The sequence below is a fragment of the Mya arenaria genome, chromosome 5, assembly GCF_026914265.1.
Source record: "Mya arenaria isolate MELC-2E11 chromosome 5, ASM2691426v1".
In the NCBI taxonomy this organism is placed as follows: domain Eukaryota; kingdom Metazoa; phylum Mollusca; class Bivalvia; order Myida; family Myidae; genus Mya; species Mya arenaria.
In genome coordinates, this window is record NC_069126.1 from 28,126,560 (window position 1) to 28,149,551 (window position 22,992).

At 34.6% G+C, this 22,992-nt stretch overlaps 1 protein-coding gene and 1 long non-coding RNA gene across 2 annotated transcripts in view; one reads left to right on the forward strand and one right to left on the reverse strand.

Annotated features, from left to right (window-relative positions):
- LOC128233974 (uncharacterized) overlaps positions 1–22,992 on the forward strand; it is an 80,484-nt gene that overhangs the window by 43,840 nt on the left and 13,652 nt on the right. The window lies entirely within an intron of this gene.
- LOC128233976 (uncharacterized) lies at positions 1,292–22,300 on the reverse strand. The gene is made up of 8 exons (XR_008260830.1): positions 22,215–22,300; positions 20,305–20,487; positions 19,866–19,947; positions 18,997–19,085; positions 18,695–18,759; positions 17,909–18,012; positions 2,454–2,552; positions 1,292–2,311 (listed from the first exon to the last, which is right to left on the reverse strand). It is a non-coding gene; the product is annotated as an uncharacterized LOC128233976 (long non-coding RNA).

The window sequence follows — 22,992 nt, forward strand, 5'->3', positions numbered from 1 at the left end:
TATGAATCTGGATATCAGTTGACGGATATTCAAAATAAATTACAACATCATTTAAATTATGTTAATAAGTGGTGTCAACTAAATAATATGTCATTGCATCCTTCCAAGACTAAATGCATGTTAATAGGTTCTGCAAATAAATTAAAAAACACTGGGAATCTTGAACTTTGTATTAATGATGTTCAAATAGTTAATGTTGTTGTGCAAAAGTTATTAGGGTTGTATATAGATAATACACTAAACTGGCATGTGCAAATCGATTATGTTTGTAAAAATCTGAATAAGAAAATTGCACTTCTAAAAAATATAATATATTTCCTCACACCTGATACAAAACGAATGTTTTACAATGCATATATTCTGCCAAATTTTGATTACGGCTGCTTGGTCTGGGGCAAGGGAACCAATTCATATGTGAATAAAATAAATAACTTACAAAAACGAATTGCAAAAATCATACTTGGTAAATCTAAACGAGATTCATCAACAAATCTATTTAAAGAACTAAAATGGCTAAACTTCTCGGATAGATGTAAATACCACGCAGCAGTATTAGTTTACAAGACGTTGAATAGCATGGCTCCATCATATATGTCAGAATTAGTAACAGTTTCAGACAATAATGTATATATGCTAAGATCAATGGCACACAAAGATATTGTTTTACAAACTAGACCTCGTACTAATTATATGAAAGCATCGTTTACATATTACAGCAGAATTGTTTGGAATAATATACCTTTGGAAATACGAGAATCAAAAAACTTTAATACGTATAAAATAAAGGTCAAACAGTACCTCATAGGAAACTTGTGATTATACAAATTGTGATGTTTTATTCATAATTATATTTAACTGAGAGTATCTGTCTAATATTGATTCAACATCATCATCATCATCGTCATCGTTGTTAGCATCGTCTTCATGTTTGTCTTATGATTATTTGCCATATTTTCATTCTGTTTCAGAGGGCCATATCGAAAATAAGATTCTGTAGTTTTGTACATGATCTTAATATGTCACCTTCTTAAAATAAAGATATTATTATTATTATTATTATTATTATTATTATTTTTACAACTTTTTTTATTTTTTGTCTTAGAAAAGGCTTTTTTGCATGAATATCTGCAAAGCAATGATATAAGATTGCTGACAAAAAATCAGATTGTAGATTTTTATATTTCTGTTCGAAAATTTATGCATAAAACATCAATTTTTAAACTTAAATAAAAAATACTAGTATGCGATCTTATTTTTTGTCAGCAGTCTTATATAACTGGTTTCCATGGATTTTCGCAAAAATTGGCTCGTTCCAAGAGAAAAATTGTTTTTGGTCAAAATGTTCAATCTGTGAGAGTGCAGCTTTAAGGTGAACGTGTATGTGTAAGTACTGTTACATTTGAGTTATCTTGCCATATATTTCCTTAACTTTTTATTGTAGGCCCTGTCTTTAATTACATTTCATAGGACAATGAATGCCCTTGACAGAAATGGGCAATTCCTGACTATTTCAATCGTTCTTTTGATGTAATCATCTTTAAACTTAACAGAGTTTGGATTTCTGTAGTAATACATTGTTACCAGTCCTCACATTATCAAAACAAAAAGATTGCAACAAATATTGGAATTCATCACCTGAACATTTACAGTGTTAACATAGTCTTTGCCTTCTTAATATTTAGAAATGTTTCTTTTGCTGTTTTTTTCAAATACAGGACTTCAAATGGCTAGTCCAATAAAACATATAAACTACAGGGCAACTGCAATTACTTTAATAGTATATGGCAGTGTCTTTTTCGCTAATTTGGACACCAAAAGTGTCAATTTACTTCTGTTGGGGGGATAATTACAAGGACCTTCCCCCAGGAGTTAAATGTTTAAATGCAATAGCCATCAATTACAACACTTTGAACAAAGGGTTATTTGCAAATATTTAGACCACATATTTCCCAGTCATTCATCATTGCATTAGATATAATACAATACAATTTACCAGGCACTTAGGAGACTATTCAAACTCCAAATCTTTCCTTGATGTTTGACTTTAATGATAAACAAATTCCTGTAAAGTCTCTAGAGTGTGTATAATGATGATGTGCAGATCACCATATACACTGTAGTTTATGAAAGGTGTTTAAAGTTTGATGACATTGTTTCGGCTCGATGCATTCCCTATTGATATGTGGATCTGTCAGGATGGAGCAAGCTGGTATTTCCCTCAAACTGTTCATAGTTAGCCTTCAGGATGAGTTTCTCTACATTCTAGCACAAGTGGATTGCAAGAATATGCTGTAGAAAGTCTGCGTAAAACCTGAAAGAGGAAGGCATACAATTCATAGAATATATGAACTCACAGTTTTATTAACAATCAACATTTTACTTATGTTATTATATATTACATATTCCTGCTCTTAACTTTAAGTTTATAACCATGTTAGTAATTATTTACTTACATTAAAGTCCAAAGACGTCATGTATTTCTGTTGGAACATCTGGCAGGACTTGTTGACCTTTCTCACTGGCATGGCTGGAAGCAGAAGTGTGCCCTCCAACTGAACCAAACGAATAAATGCAGCAGAAACCATGAGACAATTCCTAGAATTGTTCATGAATTTTTCATGGTTATTGGCACAAATGCTCTACTTCTTTGAGAAGCTCTTGACTTCAGAGAATTGAGAGTGTACATTCTGAAATTTGTGAACAGTTCAACAGCTTCATCCAGATTCTAAAGAAATCAGAAAAGATGTATTAACCACTCTCTCTGTTGAGGCAGTATTTTTGTATGTTACAATATTCTTGTAAGTTACAGGCAAAGTCATAAAACACTGCCTCTGGAGGTTTGGCTGTGTCTGTACACAAGAGCTGTCATAAGACAGCACATTCGAATATGCCACCTTGACTTAAAAGTGAATACAATAATGATATATGTGCCTGTCAAAAGCAATAAAAATTCAAATTAAAAAGTAAACAGTGACTATAACTCTTGGGGGCTCAAAACACAATCTCATGAAAGGTCTCTATATGCTCTTTATATATACCAAGTTTGCTCACAATATGTCAACCCTTACTTAAGTTTTTAAATACCAACCTTTTTTCTATTAATAGTAACTTTGACCTTGACCTTCATTCTAGGGGCCTCAAACCCAATCCCATGAAAGGTATTCATAAACTCTTCCTTTATACCAAGCTTGATCACATTATGTCAAAACTAGCTAAAATAATTGGATACATTAAGGATTAAGTCAATTGATAAAAAAGAAGTTTTTTTTATTAAAATCAGAACTTGCCCTTAAACTTTAACCTATGTTCCTAAGTCAATCAGGGGCCATAACTTGTATTAATGATAATATCTTGTTTTGTAACCTCATTGTGGGATGGTCCTGAACAATTGTGTTAAGTATTAGGTCAATTGAATGAAGGGTATAAAAGTTATTAATAAATATCCCAACTTGCACTAAAACTTTAACCTAGGTTCCTTAGTCAATCAGGGGCCATAACTTGTATATAGGATAATATAGAGTTATCTAACCTCATTATGTGATGGCCCTTAACAACTGTGTCAAGTATTTAGTAAACTGAATGAAGGGTATTGGACTTATAATTAAAAAACACAACTTGTCCTAAAACGATGCCGACACCGATGCGAGTAGTATAGCCCTCCTTATTCTTTGAATAGTCGAGCTTAAAACTGTCAGGTGTACTTATATCTGTGATTTTTTTTATGACAGGAACCTATGCCTACTCTGGAACATTCACAGCAGTCTCTTAGGCTCATACCTACAAATATCACATGGCTGTCTGAAATAATGTTCATATAAGCTGCCCAACTAAACCTACATTTTTACAAATCATAATCCCTTTTCAACCATCTAGATCTACAGCAGCCTGTATTGTCTGGCATATCCAGATAGAAAAAGGGACCCTTCAATGAACCATCAGACTGCCTGATCAAATAATTCCATCACGTTTGAGGATGTTGCTCTCACACTTAAACATACATAGACCTGTTTCAGGATCAAAATTGGCATTAGTTTCAACAGGATCATCATCACCCGCATCATCATTTGTCATCATTTAGTTGGTGGTCATCGAAAAAAGCTATATATGTCCTGATAGTCCTAATCAAACAACTTCAGCTAGATTCTCTTAAAAAGAAATTGAATATTTCTCACATTTGGGAATGAAATATTGATGGAAAATACGTTTTATTTTCATGTTTGCACTAATAAAAAACTAAAGAAAAAAACTTCCAAGGAATTTTGAACAAGAAACTTAAATCAGTGGTATCTGAGTTGAGTCGTTTTTTGGAAGATATTCCAGCCAGTCTTCCAGTGAATCTGTCCCTGAATATAAAATCATTAGGGTTAAAACAGGGCTTTCGTTAAAGGAAGTTTGGAAGTAAATTACTCCCTAGAAATGGGTTAAAACTTCCAAAAATGATTCTTTGGAAGTACAAAAACTTCCATAATTTTGAAGAAAACTTCCAAAGTTGAAAGCTTGGAATTTCAAAATTCAAACCCTTTTGTCAATATTACTTTTATGGTCACAATTTCAATCAGTTTAATTGTTTAAGTAAAATGAATTATTACAATATAAGTCTGTGATTTTGGCAAGTTAAAGTTGCAAATTATTAGATTTTCAATGTACTTGTTGAAAAATAGTTGAAAAGGATATTGTATTCGGGGGACTTAAAACTTCCACATTTCAGTGTAAAACTTCCAAAATTGATTGACAGGAAGTTCATACTTCCAGTTTCAAATTCTTAATGGAAGCCCTGGTAAAAAAGATGAAAAGAAATGTTGTCAAGTCAAACAGTGTCATACATTAACATTAAGGGAATGCCAGAGCTGGATTATTATTTCTCCTTAGGATCAAGGAGAACATCATGGCTATTGATACAACTATGGGAACTTGTTCAACTAATACCCATCTTTACATTGTACCCTATAGATGCTGTGTCTGACCTGATTTTTTGGGTAATAATGGGTAAAAAAACATGAATTTTGATGGATTTTGGGAATTGGACAAGAAGTGGTCATGTATTGTGAAATACTATTTGTGAGACAATCAGAACATGAGACTAGCATTTCTTTTATTAAAACCAGTTATGTATCATTTTCCTAAAAATTAGCCATTAAAGACCTTTTTGATACTGTATTATATAGCATAACCATACGTTTGGAAAACATGCAGAAGATGAAGGTTGGAACTAAAACCAGTTATGTATCATTTTCCTAAAAATTAGCCATTAAAGACCTTTTTGATACTGTATTATATAGCATAACCATACGTTTGGAAAACATGCAGAAGATGAAGGTTGGAACTAAACTTAATAAAAGTAACTTTATATTTCACTAATTTTGATCTCTTAGCTATTTTTCTTGTTACCATATTATTTACTGGTCCAAGATTTTGCTGAACATCCTTGAATAAAAGTATTTTCAAATATAAATTTGAGAGATCAGCATTATCTGCGACATCCCATTCGTCTTTTTAAAAAAATAAAATCAGAATGTGATCAATTTTAACTTAACACAGATATAAAGTTAACTAGAAGCGCCGCAATGCGACGAAACCAGGTTTTTGTTATGGGCAATCAGAAATTATAGCCAATTAATTTGTTGTATGAGCAAATTCAATCTGCAGCTTCATATAAGTTATATTCACACTAAGATTCATCACTATCCATCAATTCTAACTAAGTTGTTGGGCAGAAAAACATTTTTCTATTTTTAGTAATAGTGACCTTGACCTTAGCCCCTCCCCACTCAAAAGCAATTCCAAGCTATCTCTTCACATAAGCTACCTACACACTAAGTTTCATCAATATCTATCAATGCTAACTTATGTTATTGGGCAGAAACCATTTTTCTATTTTTAGTAACAGGCGACCTTGACCTTAGCCCCACCCCCTCAAAAGCATTCCCAAGCTAGCTCTGTATATAAGCTACCTACACACCCAAGTTTTATCAATATCGGTCAATGCTAACTAAAGTTATTGGGCAGAAACCATTTTTCTATTTTAAGTAACAGTGACCTTGACCATTTTTCTATTTTAAGTAATAGTGACCTTGACCTTAGCCCCTCCCCACTCAAAAGCAATCCCAAGCTAACTCTTCACATAAGCAACTTACACACCAAGTTTCATCAATATCGGTCAATGCTAACTAAAGTTATTGGGCAGAAAACATTTTTCCATTTTAAGTAACAGTGACCTTGACCTTAGCCCCTTCCCCCTATATAGCAATCCCAAGCTAGCTCTTCACATAAGCTACCTACACACCAACTTTCGTCAATATCTATCAATCCTGACTAAAGTTATTGGGCAGAAACCATTTTTCTATTTTTAGTAACAGGCGACCTTGACCCTAGCCCCACCCCCCTCAAAAGCAATCCCAAGCTAGCTCTTCACATAAGCTACATACACACCAAGTTTCATCAATATCTGTCAATGCAAACTAAAGTAATTGGGCAGAAGCCATTTTTCTATTTTAAGTAACAGTGACCTTGACCATTTTTCTATTTTAAGTAAAAGTGACCTTGACCTTAGCCCCTCCTCACTCAAAAGCAATCCCAAGCTAGCTCTTCACATAAGCAACTTACACACCAAATTTCGTCAATATCTATCAATCCTAACTAAAGTTATTGGGCAGAAACCATTTTCTATTTTTAGTAACAGTGACCTTGACCTTAGCCCCACCCCCCTCAAAAGCAATCCCAAGCTAGCTCTTCCCATAAGCTACCTACACACCAAGTTTCATCAATATCTATCAATGCTAACTAAAGTTATTGAACAGAAACCAATGTTTGACGCCCGCCCGCCCGTCCGCCCGCCCGCCCGCCCAACGACAACCTCATTCTAATAACCCGGTTTTCGTTGAAAACCTGGTTAATAACAAGAGATGTTTGTCAAACATTATGCTCCCTGAGCGCCATGTTGTCAGGATTATATGGACAATTGAATGAAATATGCATGGACCGAAATGACAGCTGGTTTGTCACTGACATTGGATGCCGTTGAGACAGTTTTAAGATTATGACCATTCAAAGTGTGAGGACAGAGTGTGTTAGGACCATGACCTTTTAGGAGTCATCAGCTGGTCACAAAAAATCTAAATGTCAAGTTTGAGGGCAATGGATGCAGGCATTGACAAGTTATCACACAGACAAGATTTTTTCGTTCAAGGTCACTATGACCTTGACCTTTGACCCGATGACCACTAAAATCATAAGGGGTCATGTACAGATCAGACGCAACATCAAGTCAAGTTTGAGAGCCATGGGTGCAGGCATTGTCGAGTTATCACTCGAAACATTTTCGCATTCAAGGTCACTGTAAACTTGACCTTTGACTCGATGACTCCTAAAATCAAAAAGGGTCACCTTCTGGCCAGGCCCAACTTCCATGTCAAGTTTGATGATCATAGGTTCAGGCATTGTTGAGATATCACTGGGAAAAAATTTGTTGATTTTTTTGCGTTACTGTGACCTTGACCTTCGTCCAATGACCCCCAAAGTCAAGAGGGGTCATATACTGGTCAGGCCCACCCTTCATGTCATGTTTGATAACCATAGGTCCAGGAATTGTCGGGTTTACTTTCAAGGTCACTGTGACCTTGACCTTTGACCCCTAAAATCAATAGGCGTCATGTACTGGTCAGACTCAACTTCCAAGTCAAGTTTGAGGGCCATGGGTGCAGGCATTGTTGAGTTATCATTTGGACAACCTTTTACCATTCAAGATCACTGTGACCTTGACCTTTGGCCCGATGACCCCCAAAAACAATAGGGCTCATCTACTGGTCAGGCCCAACCTCCGTGTCAAGTATGAGGGCCATAGGAGCAGGCATTGTTGAGTTATCACACAGACAACCTTTTACCATTCAAGATCACTGTGACTTTGACCTTTGGCCCGATGATCCCCCAAAAAATAGGGGTCATCTACTGGTCAGGCCCAACCTCCATGTCAAGTATGAGGGCCATGGGTGCAGGCATTGTCAAGTTATCACTCGGACAACCTTTTACCATTCAAGGTGCCTGTGACCATGACCTTTGGCCCGATGACCCCCAAAAACAATAGGGGTCATCTATTGGTCAGGCCCAACATCCATATCAAGTTTGATGACCATAGGTCTAGGCATTGTTGAGTTATCACTCGGACAAGCTTTAAAATTATTTATCATTAAAGGTCACAGTGACCTTGAAGGTCACAGTGACCTTGACCTTTGACCCGATGTGCCCTTAAATCAATAGGGGTCATCTACTGGACAGGCCCAACCTTCATGTTAAGTATGAGGGCCATGGGTGCAGGCTGTGTCGAGTTATCACTAGAACAACCTTTTACCATTCAAGATCACTGTGACCTTGACCTTAGCCCCTCCCCACTCAAAAGCAATCCCAAGCTAACTCTTCACATAAGCAACTTACACACCAAGTTTCATCAATATCGGTCAATGCTAACTAAAGTTATTGGGCAGAAAACATTTTTCCATTTTAAGTAACAGTGACCTTGACCTTAGCCCCTTCCCCCTATATAGCAATCCCAAGCTAGCTCTTCACATAAGCTACCTACACACCAACTTTCGTCAATATCTATCAATCCTGACTAAAGTTATTGGGCAGAAACCATTTTTCTATTTTTAGTAACAGGCGACCTTGACCCTAGCCCCACCCCCCTCAAAAGCAATCCCAAGCTAGCTCTTCACATAAGCTACATACACACCAAGTTTCATCAATATCTGTCAATGCAAACTAAAGTAATTGGGCAGAAGCCATTTTTCTATTTTAAGTAACAGTGACCTTGACCATTTTTCTATTTTAAGTAAAAGTGACCTTGACCTTAGCCCCTCCTCACTCAAAAGCAATCCCAAGCTAGCTCTTCACATAAGCAACTTACACACCAAATTTCGTCAATATCTATCAATCCTAACTAAAGTTATTGGGCAGAAACCATTTTCTATTTTTAGTAACAGTGACCTTGACCTTAGCCCCACCCCCCTCAAAAGCAATCCCAAGCTAGCTCTTCCCATAAGCTACCTACACACCAAGTTTCATCAATATCTATCAATGCTAACTAAAGTTATTGAACAGAAACCAATGTTTGACGCCCGCCCGCCCGTCCGTCCGCCCGCCCGCCCAACGACAACCTCATTCTAATAACCCGGTTTTCGTTGAAAACCTGGTTAATAACAAGAGATGTTTGTCAAACATTATGCTCCCTGAGCGCCATGTTGTCAGGATTATATGGACAATTGAATGAAATATGCATGGACCGAAATGACAGCTGGTTTGTCACTGACATTGGATGCCGTTGAGACAGTTTTAAGATTATGACCATTCAAAGTGTGAGGACAGAGTGTGTTAGGACCATGACCTTTTAGGAGTCATCAGCTGGTCACAAAAAATCTAAATGTCAAGTTTGAGGGCAATGGATGCAGGCATTGACAAGTTATCACACAGACAAGATTTTTTCGTTCAAGGTCACTATGACCTTGACCTTTGACCCGATGACCACTAAAATCATAAGGGGTCATGTACAGATCAGACGCAACATCAAGTCAAGTTTGAGAGCCATGGGTGCAGGCATTGTCGAGTTATCACTCGAAACATTTTCGCATTCAAGGTCACTGTAAACTTGACCTTTGACTCGATGACTCCTAAAATCAAAAAGGGTCACCTTCTGGCCAGGCCCAACTTCCATGTCAAGTTTGATGATCATAGGTTCAGGCATTGTTGAGATATCACTGGGAGAAAATTTGTTGATTTTTTTGCGTTACTGTGACCTTGACCTTCGTCCAATGACCCCCAAAGTCAAGAGGGGTCATATACTGGTCAGGCCCACCCTTCATGTCATGTTTGATAACCATAGAATTACCGGAATCCCCTTATTACCGGAATCCACCGGAATCCACCGGAATCTACCACAATCTGATTAAATTATACTTAAATGTTGTTTGGGGATGTTTTTAAGCTTTAATATATGTAATGTACTAAGAGGTATACCTTTATAATCATATTTCCATATACAGAAAGTGACAAGCCGAAGGATTCCGGTAGTTTGCAGGTCGGATTGCCGATTATAATGATTTGACCAAGCTACCGGAATCCCCTGAGAAATAATAATTAAACTATACTTAAATGTTGTTTGGGGATGTTTTTAAGCTTTAATATATGTAATGTACTAAGAGGTGCACCTTTATAATCATATTTCCATATACAGAAAGTGACAAGGATTCCGGTAGTTTGCAGGTCGGATTGCCGATTATAATGATTTGACCAAGCTACCGGAATCCCCTGAGAAATAATAATTAAACTATACTTAAATGTTGTTTGGGGATGTTTTTAAGCTTTAATATATGTAATGTACTAAGAGGTGCACCTTTATAATCATATTTCCATATACAGAAAGTGACAAGGATTCCGGTAGTTTGCAGGTCGGATTGCCGATTATAATGATTTGACCAAGCTACCGGAATCCCCTGAGAAATAATAATTAAACTATACTTAAATGTTGTTTGGGGATGTTTTTAAGCTTTAATATATGTTATGTACTAAGAGGTATACCTTTATAATCATATTTCCATATACACAAAGTGACAAGGATTCCGGTAGTTTCAGGTCGGATTGCCAATTATAACGATTTGACCAAGCTACCGGAATCCCCTGAGAAATAATAATTAAACTTTACTGAAATGTTTTTGGTACCAAAATCTAATTAAACTATACGTAAATGTTGTTTGGGGTATTTTTAAGCTTTAATATATGTTATGTACTAAGAGGTATACCTTTATAATCATATTTCCATATACAGAAAGTGACAAGGATTCCGGTAGTTTGCAGGTCGGATTGCCGATTATAATGATTTGACCAAGCTACCGGAATCCCCTGAGAAATAATAATTAAACTATACTTAAATGTTGTTTGGGGATGTTTTTAAGCTTTAATATATGTAATGTACTAAGAGGTATACCTTTATAATCATATTTCCATATACAGAAAGTGACAAGCCGAAGGATTCCGGTAGTTTGCAGGTCGGATTGCCGATTATAATGATTTGACCAAGCTACCGGAATCCCCTGAGAAATAATAATTAAACTATACTTAAATGTTGTTTGGGGATGTTTTTAAGCTTTAATATATGTAATGTACTAAAAGGTATACCTTTGTAATCATATTTCCATATACAGAAAGTGACAAGGATTCCAGTAGTTTGTAGGTCGGATTGCCGATTATAATGATTTGACTAAGCTACCGGAATCCCCTGAGAAATAATAATTAAACTATACTTAAATGTTGTTTGGGGATGTTTTTAAGCTTTAATATATGTAATGTACTAAGAGGTGCACCTTTATAATCATATTTCCATATACAGAAAGTGACAAGGATTCCGGTAGTTTCAGGTCGGATTGCCAATTATAACGATTTGACCAAGCTACCGGAATCCCCTGAGAAATAATAATTAAACTTTACTGAAATGTTTTTGGTACCAAAATCTAATTAAACTATACGTAAATGTTGTTTGGGGTATTTTTAAGCTTTAATATATGTTATGTACTAAGAGGTATACCTTTATAATCATATTTCCATATACAGAAAGTGACAAGGATTCCGGTAGTTTGCAGGTCGGATTGCCGATTATAATGATTTGACCAAGCTACCGGAATCCCCTGAGAAATAATAATTAAACTATACTTAAATGTTGTTTGGGGATGTTTTTAAGCTTTAATATATGTAATGTACTAAGAGGTGCACCTTTATAATCATATTTCCATATACAGAAAGTGACAAGGATTCCGGTAGTTTGCAGGTCGGATTGCCGATTATAATGATTTGACCAAGCTACCGGAATCCCCTGAGAAATAATAATTAAACTATACTTAAATGTTGTTTGGGGTGTTTTTAAGCTTTAATATATTGAAGAAGATTTGGCACCCATTGTAACTTCAAAAAAGTTGGTTTTCTTTATTTTATCCGAAAGAATAAGGTTTCAACTGAAGGCAGTGGGTTCAAACAGGCCTTAATTAACAAACAACCCATCAGCTATCAATAATGGGGTAAACAAAAATAAGCGAGGTTATGAATTCTTTTTATTTATGAAGAAAAAAAATTCACTTTTACAGAGGAAAGTATTCGGCAGTTACATCAAAATTATCAATACGAAAATTTAATCCTAAATGGTTTATAACAGATTTCTTCGTAGTCTCAATGGCCATTAATATTATTACACTGATCGAGATACATATAATTCATTGGATAGTCGCCATTTATGCATAATTTTTAACCAGAATTTGATTGCCCTTTCCTTTGCCACAGCAATGTGACAATTTGTATACTAAAACAATGAGTGGTTTGAGAAATTATAGTTATTGTTCAAAACACAGATGCCCCCAAACGCACCTTAACGTTATTTATTGTCGAAATATATGCATGGGTCGATTTTAAAAGTTACTTTGTTAACGTGGAATGAATGTAATTTTTCATATGCTTTTAACTTGTCGACCTAAGAAATGATTTCAGCACCATATTTCTTTCTTTTTTTGCTCAAAACATGACCTGTCAATCTGTCCTCGTATCAATCGATCCGATAAGGGTTTTTATTGGGGGCCAATATATAGCGCGAATACACAGTATCGATCAGATTAGGGATTTTATTGTGGGTCATTTCCCGGGGCCAATTCATTTTATTGCAGTTAAGTTCTGATAAATTTCACACATTTGAAAATTGATTTACATCTAATTGCGTGAATTGTTTTGATATTCTCATATATCTTATTAGGTAGTTTGGTCATAACATAATCAGCGGTAAACTACCGGTACCTTGTCACTTTTAGATTAAAACTCTTACCTTATTCTATATTCAAGCATTAACATATTTGAAACAGTATTGAAATTTAGTTATTTTAGTAATTCACAGGGGATTCCGGTAGCTTGGTCAAAACATAATCAGCGGTAAACTACCGGAATCCTTGTCACTTTTAGATTAAAACTCTTACTTCTTTCTATATTTAAGCATTAAAATACTTGAAATAGTATTGAAATTTAGTTATTTTAGTAATTCACAGGGGATTCCGGTAGCTTGGTCATAACATAATCAGCGGTAAACTACCGGAATCCTTGTCACTTTCAGATTAAAACTCTTAATTCATTCTATATTCAAGCATTAACATACTTGAAACAGTATTGAAATTTAGTTATTTTAGTAATTCACAGGGGATTCCGGTAGCTTGGTCATAACATAATCAGCGGTAAACTACCGGAATCCTTGTCACTTTTAGATTAAAACTCTTACTTCATTCTATATTCAAGCATTAACATACTTGAAACAGTATTGAAATTTAGTTATTTTAGTAATTCACAGGGGATTCCGGTAGCTTGGTCAAAACATAATCAGCGGTAAACTACCGGAATCCTTGTCACTTTTAGATTAAAACTCTTACTTCATTCTATATTCAAGCATTAACATACTTGAAACAGTATTGAAATTTAGTTATTTTAGTAATTCACAGGGGATTCCGGTAGCTTGGTCAAAACATAATCAGCGGTAAACTACCGGAATCCTTGTCACTTTTAGATTAAAACTCTTACTTCTTTCTATATTCAAGCATTAAAATACTTGAAATAGTATCGAAATTTAGTTATTTTAGTAATTCACAGGGGATTCCGGTAGTTTGGTCATAACATAATCAGCGGTAAACTACCGGTACCTTGTCACTTTTAGATTAAAACTCTTACCTTATTCTATATTCAAGCATTAACATATTTGAAACAGTATTGAAATTTAGTTATTTTAGTAATTCACAGGGGATTCCGGTAGCTTGGTCAAAACATAATCAGCGGTAAACTACCGGAATCCTTGTCACTTTTAGATTAAAACTCTTACTTCTTTCTATATTTAAGCATTAAAATACTTGAAATAGTATTGAAATTTAGTTATTTTAGTAATTCACAGGGGATTCCGGTAGCTTGGTCATAACATAATCAGCGGTAAACTACCGGAATCCTTGTCACTTTCAGATTAAAACTCTTAATTCATTCTATATTCAAGCATTAACATACTTGAAACAGTATTGAAATTTAGTTATTTTAGTAATTCACAGGGGATTCCGGTAGCTTGGTCAAAACATAATCAGCGGTAAACTACCGGAATCCTTGTCACTTTTAGATTAAAACTCTTACTTCATTCTATATTCAAGCATTAACATACTTGAAACAGTATTGAAATTTAGTTATTTTAGTAATTCACAGGGGATTCCGGTAGCTTGGTCAAAACATAATCAGCGGTAAACTACCGGAATCCTTGTCACTTTTAGATTAAAACTCTTACTTCTTTCTATATTCAAGCATTAAAATACTTGAAATAGTATTGAAATTTAGTTATTTTAGTAATTCACAGGGGATTCCGGTAGCTTGGTCATAACATAATCAGCGGTAAACTACCGGAATCCTTGTCACTTTCAGATTAAAACTCTTAATTCATTCTATATTCAAGCATTAACATACTTGAAACAGTATTGAAATTTAGTTATTTTAGTAATTCACAGGGGATTCCGGTAGCTTGGTCAAAACATAATCAGCGGTAAACTACCGGAATCCTTGTCACTTTTAGATTAAAACTCTTACTTCATTCTATATTCAAGCATTAAAATACTTGAAATAGTATTGAAATTTAGTCATTTTAGTAATTCACAGGGGATTCCGGTAGCTTGGTCATAACATAATCAGCGGTAAACTACCGGAATCCTTATCCATATTCCTTAAATACAGACTTATACTCATTATAGTCGTTGTATACTGACATGAAAACTACCGGAATCCCCGTACCCTTTCAGATAGTATGTACGTACATACGCTCATAATGATATATAATGGGTAGTAAATAATTAAAACACCTCCAAACATTTATATAAACTAAAACAATATTAAGTTTTAAATTTAAGTTATTTCTCAGGGGATTCCGGTAGATTCCGGTGGATTTTGGTAGTTAGGGAGATTCCGGTAATTCTATGTACCCATTAGTTGGTGTAGAGGCAATTATAACAACCTTTCAGTATGATACCTAAATTGTAAACTATTTTTTTTAAACTGTCAACTACATGTACATAGAAAAATGACTTTTTCCATACTCTGCCTTATGTTGCCTTTTTGTTAAATTTAAAGGTTCCTAACAGTAATTAGTTATTACACAGTGTGAACTACCAGATTGTTAATCAATACTTTACATAATTGATCAATCCAATTTTCAATATCTGGTAGGCCATCTGGTAGATGGCAGTTTTATTACCCCTTGGAAAACAACAATGATTCTTATCAGATGTACAATCTAATCAATCCATATAAGGGTAAAAACAAGAAATCAATGAGTTTTAAAACTACATCTTATAAATTTCATTGTATTTTTATGAGCTGGATATCATTTTGAAATATAAGTCCAACATGTTAAAGTGTGGCATAGTTTTAAAAAAAAAGTCACTGAGGCTATTAAGTAATTAATAAACAACTAAAATAAGTATAAAATCATAATATTGTAAGAACTCACCAGTATTGCATGTCTTCTTTTACAAATCATCAAATGATTGGATTGTCATATTCCAAATCATAGTCCATGCTCATCTGATCTTATGATAGTTATATCATAAATTTATTTGATTTATCCCTTTAATTATCAATGGTTGTTATTTGTGTAAATTCATTAATTCCTTTAAAAACATCCAACCCTTCCTGCTGAAATCCCAACAAAATGGTCGCCTCTATTTTAAATTTGGTTCTGAGATTCTGATTGGTTGTTGTACAAATATGGCTTATCATGGGAATGGCTGATTGAACAAAGCATTAAGATCTATGATGATAACATATTAAGAAATTAAAGTAATATGAATTCTGTGAATATTCAGTTACATGCAATTAATAACTGTTTATTTGGTTACTGTATTTTATTTTTTTGCATAATATTATAATATCATGATTTATTGCATTGTTTAATTAAAAATATCCTTTTTTATTTTATTTGAATCATTAATTGATAATTTATTAATTTATTAATTTATTTATTCATTCCTTCCTTCCTTCCTTCCTTCATTCATTCATTCATTCATTCAATCATTCATTCATTCATTCATTCATTCATTCATTCATTCATTCATTCATTCATTCATTCATTCATTCATTCAATCACTAATCATCAACCAACCAATCAATCAATCCACCACTCAATCAATCAATAAATCAGTAAATCAATCAAACATTCACATTCACTTATTTATGCAATCAATCAATCAATCAATCAATCAATCAATCAATCATTCATCCATGTATTAATTTAGTTTTGGATTCAACCCTTTTTTTCCATATTTCATTCATTCATCAAGAGACTGAATACTTCATTCAATCAGGAATAGAAAGTATGAATTTGATGATGAATATGTTACTGTAGATTTACACATGGATAAACTGAAACAATTAAATTACTGCTGATAAAAGAAATCCTTAACTTGAACATGAATACTTGAGATGAAATGCAGAATTTTTAATAGAAAAAAAGACTTATTATTTGAATAATTCACTTAAAACGCAAAAAAGTGCACCTACAAAGCAATAGATACAAAAAAATAAGCTTCGTCTTTTCTTTTAAAGCTTCGTCTTTAATTGAAAAGCTTCGTCTTTTCAAATAAATATTGGCCATTTGAAATTTGAAAAAGACGAAGCTTTTTATGCAAAAGACGAAGCTTTTATGTTAAAGACGAAGCTTTTGTTTAAAGAAAATATGGCTTAAACAGAAAGACGAAGCTTTTTTTCAAAAGACGAAGGTTTAGCGAAGCTTTTTTACAAAAAGCGAACCTTTCATGAAAAAAACGCAGCTTTGTGAAGCTTTTGCGAGGCAAGCCTCGTTACCGGCTTACGCACGTGCCCTCGGGTCGGATTTTTCTATCCGTACCGGAAACACATGATAAATACATATAACCTTGGTGATGATTTTTTTTAGAGGCTTTGGACTGGCTATTGAAAGGGTGCACTTCAGGCTGAATTATTTTGCCCTTCATATATTTCTTGTTCTTAAATTGTAACAAAATGATTTCATTAAAGTGACACTCTCATTCCAAATCAATACATACACATGCATAACAAACATTATTTTTAGTGATAAACCTTCAACAACTTACTAAATGATGCATTTATGGAAAATATTTATTACTGATAACAAGATTGTAACCAATTGTTTTAAATAGCTGGAAACACAAATATATTAAATGATTGGTGGTGAGTGCTTAAAGATTAAGCGCGATCTAACGATTAATACAGTAAAAATACCATGTTTTCTACACCTTTCTTTCAAATTATTTTGGTATCCTTCATTGTTTTCTACATTTATTCATTGTTTTGGTATATTTAAAGAATTGTATGAAAAGTGATAAATCTTATTTGGGAGTAAGAGAGCATCCTACAACAATAATTTACTTTCCATTATTTAAAAAAGATTATAACCCCATGGAAAATTAATTCTATAGACGATACTTGTTTATTTCAGTGTAATATTATAATTAATATACTTAACACCAAGTGAGTACTAAAAGTTATATTTCGCAAACAATTTACCCTTTTACATGTGAATGTTAACATCTACACCAACTGGTAGGAATTAAAGCTGTTCCAAGACAGAACAAGACCGATATGCATGGCCTGAGTTCAGCATTTTTATTTGAGTAAAAAAAATTAAGGAGGTTGGCGGTATTAAATTCTTGCTATTTATTTATAGCCGCCATATGAACATGACCAAACTAGTTATCTTAGAAATGAAGTGGTCAAAGACTATGGAAGTTTTTACACAATTTCATAACTTGAAGGTAACGATCATTCTGTGATAAAAAAACACAACCTTTTACACTATCTGGTACTCAATAACAATCAAACATACCTGATAACAGAAAGAATTGTAAGTGTTCTTTTGTTGGATTTGACCTCTCCAGGTAAATGGCGCCGACAGAAATGGTTCAGTAGGAAATCTTCTCTTGAAGACAACTGGACAAAGAGAACAGTCAAACCATGTCTGCTACAAATAACAATGCATTCAAGATCTTGAAATGAGTTTTAAAATGAGGTGTTTAATTGGTAACTGATGCACTTAAAACACTTTAATAGAAGACAACAAAGCATAATGCACCAAAGCATTTCTATGAGATATGTAGTGTTACTAAAGATACACTACAATATAATACTATAAAGAAGTAATGGACATTTTGAAACCATGTTGCATTTAACAATGAAAAAATATAGGGTACTTAATTATAATGTCATAACACTTCGTAATATAGTTTTGAGCTAGAATCCAGTAATGCCAATTCACCACAGTTATGGTTTAACTAAATGCAGCTGGAAATGAAACCTAATATTAAAAACCTCATCTCTTTAAACATAATACCATGGTTTCTTGACTTTAGGTGAAGTTCAAGTAGTTTTTGAGTTATAAGCAACAAACATTAGGACGGAATCACACACACGGACGGACAAGGGCAAATCTATATCCCCCATTTTTGTGGGCACATAAAAGACACAAGAGTTCCAACATTTTCATTTCAAATATTCATGATTTACAATGGCACTGGTTTTGCCTTCACCTTTTTCTAAAATTGTAGGGAAACTGAATCCCAATAATTTAAATGCTGCTGCAATCTGTTACAAGTTACAATTATGGTGTTTTTACCTTTACTCTGGTCATAGTCCAGCAGACAAGTAGGCTTTCCATGTTAATCATGTCTCTTTCCAGCACTTCATATAAAAGGTATTAAAGCATACTTCAAAATACATGTAAATTTAAATTTCAAGTATACATTTGATGGTCACTAGGACTTCATTATGCCTCGAAAGAGGATCATGTTTATTTTGCTCGCTTCATAAACAGTTTTAAATCAAGCTTGTTTAATTTATTCATTATCAATACTCCTATGCCGGGTTAATTTTGATCTTCGCGCTTTACTTCAGGATTTAAGGAATATTGTAACATACTATCCAGATGCTATGCACATTGTTTGCCTTCACCTTTGTCATCACATCAAATGCCAACAGAATTTTAACCAGATCTCGATACTGCTTATCTACAAATATACATGCAGAAACATAATTGTAACAGCACTACCTCACAAAAATGCTCATCATGATTTCATCAATGAATGTTATGTAAATGCTCATTTTATTTCATAAACAGTGTTGCATTGCCCATCTGAAACAGATGATCAGCCTTTCAAAGAGGACACCAGCACTGGATTATATACCATTCACATGGATTTAAGAGTGACTCACATTAGTCTGTTGCACTCTTTACAATAGATACTTCTGTTACAATAATTGGGAAACAAACATTTATGACATTCAATACATTGTACCTTGGTGGTTTAAATCAAATGTTCCTTTTGTGGCCATTATACAAAGTTTAAACAATCAGTTTAATGAAAACACTATGAAAGAAAAACAGTATAAACAGGATTTGAGGCAAAAAATTATGTGTTAGGTACATGACAATCAGATTTTATTATTTCATAAGGTAAAATAACTTGATGTTGACCTCTTTTGCCTTATAAAAATTAGCTCAAATTTTCTACACAAAAGAAATAAAATCTGTTTGAGCATTAAATGTTCAAAGAATCTTACATTCGTTGGTATTTATTAAATACAAAATGTTATGAATCTCAAAATAAAAAACTTCATAATTTGTTGTATTAAATGGTTACATATGCATGCAAGATCCTTTATTAACCAACCAACACATGCATTAGCAGGATGTTTTGAAAGATCAGATAAAAATGCTTAAAAATTAATAAATCAAAACTTTTGATTCAGGAAATGTATATTCCATTTAGAACAAGTGTTATAGTTACCAAATGCACTTTTTCAGATTGAAGAGGCTGCCTTGTGGCCTGGACATTCCGGTACCTTTCTGGTTCAACAGCAGCTGCCTGGCTTTAAAACTAAAGTCATCTCAAAACGAGGAACCAGAAAAATATGTTTTCCATAGGAACAACAAATGAACAAGTAAGTAAATGGAAATCATGTCTTTAGTTGACTAACATATTACAGACTAAACAAGGCATACTTAACCTACCGGTAGCATCATTTATCAAGCAATTGGGATAAATTGTATGGAACAAAGCCAACATTTAATGGAATTTTGTCTAATATTTTATGTTAATTCAGCAACGTAACATTTTCATCTTATACCCTTTCACAACACTGAGGCAATGACAATATTCAGATATTTTACACAAGCTGATTATTTAAATTACACAAGCTGATTTTTTAAATATTTGAAACAAATACCAGTGGTCAAAGCTTGATGCACCAATCTCTGCTAATTGTTGCTGGCATATGTCTTGAATCCAATGTCCATCCAGCTGATAGACTTGATCACTCCAGAAAAACACATCCTCCTCATTCCCCTTACTACAGTGCTTGCCACCATCTCTCCATAAAGTCCATCACACACAAGACATCAGCACAATCCTTAATTGTATATTAAAACAGAATAAAGGTTAATCATACCTTACAATCAAGGGTATATTGAGTCTTGATACACTATCTTAAAAAACCCAGATACATTGCTTATATACTGTTTCTAAAATAGTCTATGAATATTAATAGATGTATGACAACCCCAAATTCTCAAAGGCATAAAACATTAAGGTAACATATTTATATTTTCTTGGCAGAATAGAACATAAAACAATCCAAGTGTGCAGACTCCTCTCATGGTTGCTATTGCATATCTCAGTGGCTTTCCTATACATAAATTATAAGACTAAACATACAGACACGGCAAACAAGTAGTACAAATAAAACATTATTAAGTATCTGACTTAGTCATTAAGTTATTGAAACATGCATAATCAAAAACATTAAAACTTATGATATGTACCTATATAACATATATATATCCTCTCTGGCTAAAACATCCTTGGAGCCAAGATGAATACTACATGTATATATATATACACATGGGTAGAAATCCTTTTTCTATGAAAGTTGCAGACCCATGTTTCTCAAAAATTCTTACGCGTAACATCTTAGAACTGTATCTTATTTCATTTAGCAAAATTACTTAATTAAATATGATTTCATAAAACAAAAAGTAGTTTATCTTATTGATCTCCAATTTAAGTTCCCTTTCAAGTTTCAATATTCTTTAAAAGTTTATATTACACAATTTATACCTTATCAAAAATACAGTGTTGAGCTTTTGAGTTTTCAGGCAGTCATGACTTTGATTCCACAACTAGGTACACTTTTCCATAAAAGATTTCTTCACCGGTGTCAGAAGTAAAAGGCAAAATGCCAGAATCACCATATAGGTTATTGGGGTCGAGGAGTGTTTTATGTGTGGGCAAAAACAAGATGCCCATTTAGCTCAGTTGGCTGGATTGCTTTGAAATAATTCTAACAGTCTTATAACTGAGCTCAACAATTCACACAATTTGCTCCAAGGATTACTTAACTGAAGTCAAAAGTAAAAGGCATGAGTGCCTGAATCAGTCTAAAAGGGGGGGGGGGAGAATGTGTAAGGGTAAGAACTAACTGCCTGGATAGTTGAGTTGGTTAGAATGCTACAGTGTATGCTAATTGGTTCGAGGGTTTCGCTATTGTTCTGAAAGTCTTGTTTAGGCCCTAAACTGGGTGAACTTTTGATTTCCTCCCAGGATGACTTTATTAATGTCAGAAGTTAAAGGTGAGAGTGCCAAAATGCACAAAGAGTGTCATATGGGGAGGATGGGTAAGTGTGGGTAAGAATTACCAGATGCCTGGATAGCCTAGTTGGTTCAAGCACCATTTTAGTGTTTTGGCTCTTGGGGTTTTGAGGCCCACACAATTTTTCTCCCAGGTTATCATTAACAAACAGCACTTATAACTCTTACAGTGTTTTCAGTGATAACAGAGTCTTGGTATCATTACCTTTTCAGGTGTTTATCCAGATGGATATAAGGTGATAGAAACTAGGTGTTTTAATGGTCCAGAAGCTTAGTCAGTAGGGCACTCGCCCTGTTAGCGAGAGGTCCCGGGATCCAGCCACGGTCTGGCTGCACATTTTTCTCAACCTATGACAAATGGGGCCCAACAAGAAACTGTTACTTTATACTAACTCAATATCCAACCCCAGCCTGGTTTTGAGATCATGTCACCTGTTAATTCCAGGACAAATTCCAACTTAGCAGGGGAGAATGTCATGGCATCGTTACCTATTCTGGTGTTGAGGAGATGTGTAAGTAGTACGGTGACTCAGTCAGTAGGACACTTGCTTTGTTAGTGAGATGACCTGGGTTCCAGCCCCTCGTCTTGCTGCTTTTTTTACTTAACATGGACTTAAGGTTGGTTAAATATGTCATCTGCAAAACTGAAAGAGAAAATCAGTGGAATTTTCAGGCATAATATTTGGTCATAATAGTATTATTACCAATAATGCACCAGTCAATTGTAACCACAGCCCCTCCAGTGGTATACTGAGGATAGCCAGGGAAATGGGCCTTGTTTTTACCTTACCGGTGGCACCACAGTGCTGGGTGAATGCGGTGGTTTGGTCTTGAAGCCAAATATACAGGGGAATGGGCCTTACCTAGGGTCTCTGGGGTGCGGGGGCATTTAGTCAGGATTTAACCATCAGTTTGTCCCCACGAGACGGATTTTACCCGGGCTTCGCTGGACTGCAAGTTGAAGTCCCTGCTATTCCCGGGGCCTGGGGGGGGGGGATGGGGGGGCATGGTAACATTTTACTGGTGCATAACTTCATCCATCTACCTTCAAAATATTTGTGTACCTTATGCACCAGTCAATTGAAACCAAGGCCCCCCCCCCACCCCTGAGGTTAGGGAGGAAGCCGGTGAAATGTTTTTACCTTTCAGGTGGCACCGAAGCCGAGTGAATGCGGTGGTTTTGTCTGCGCCAAAACTAGCCTGGAATGGGCCTTACTGGGGTCACTGGGGTGCGGGGGCATTTTGCGGGGATTTTACCAGCAGTTTG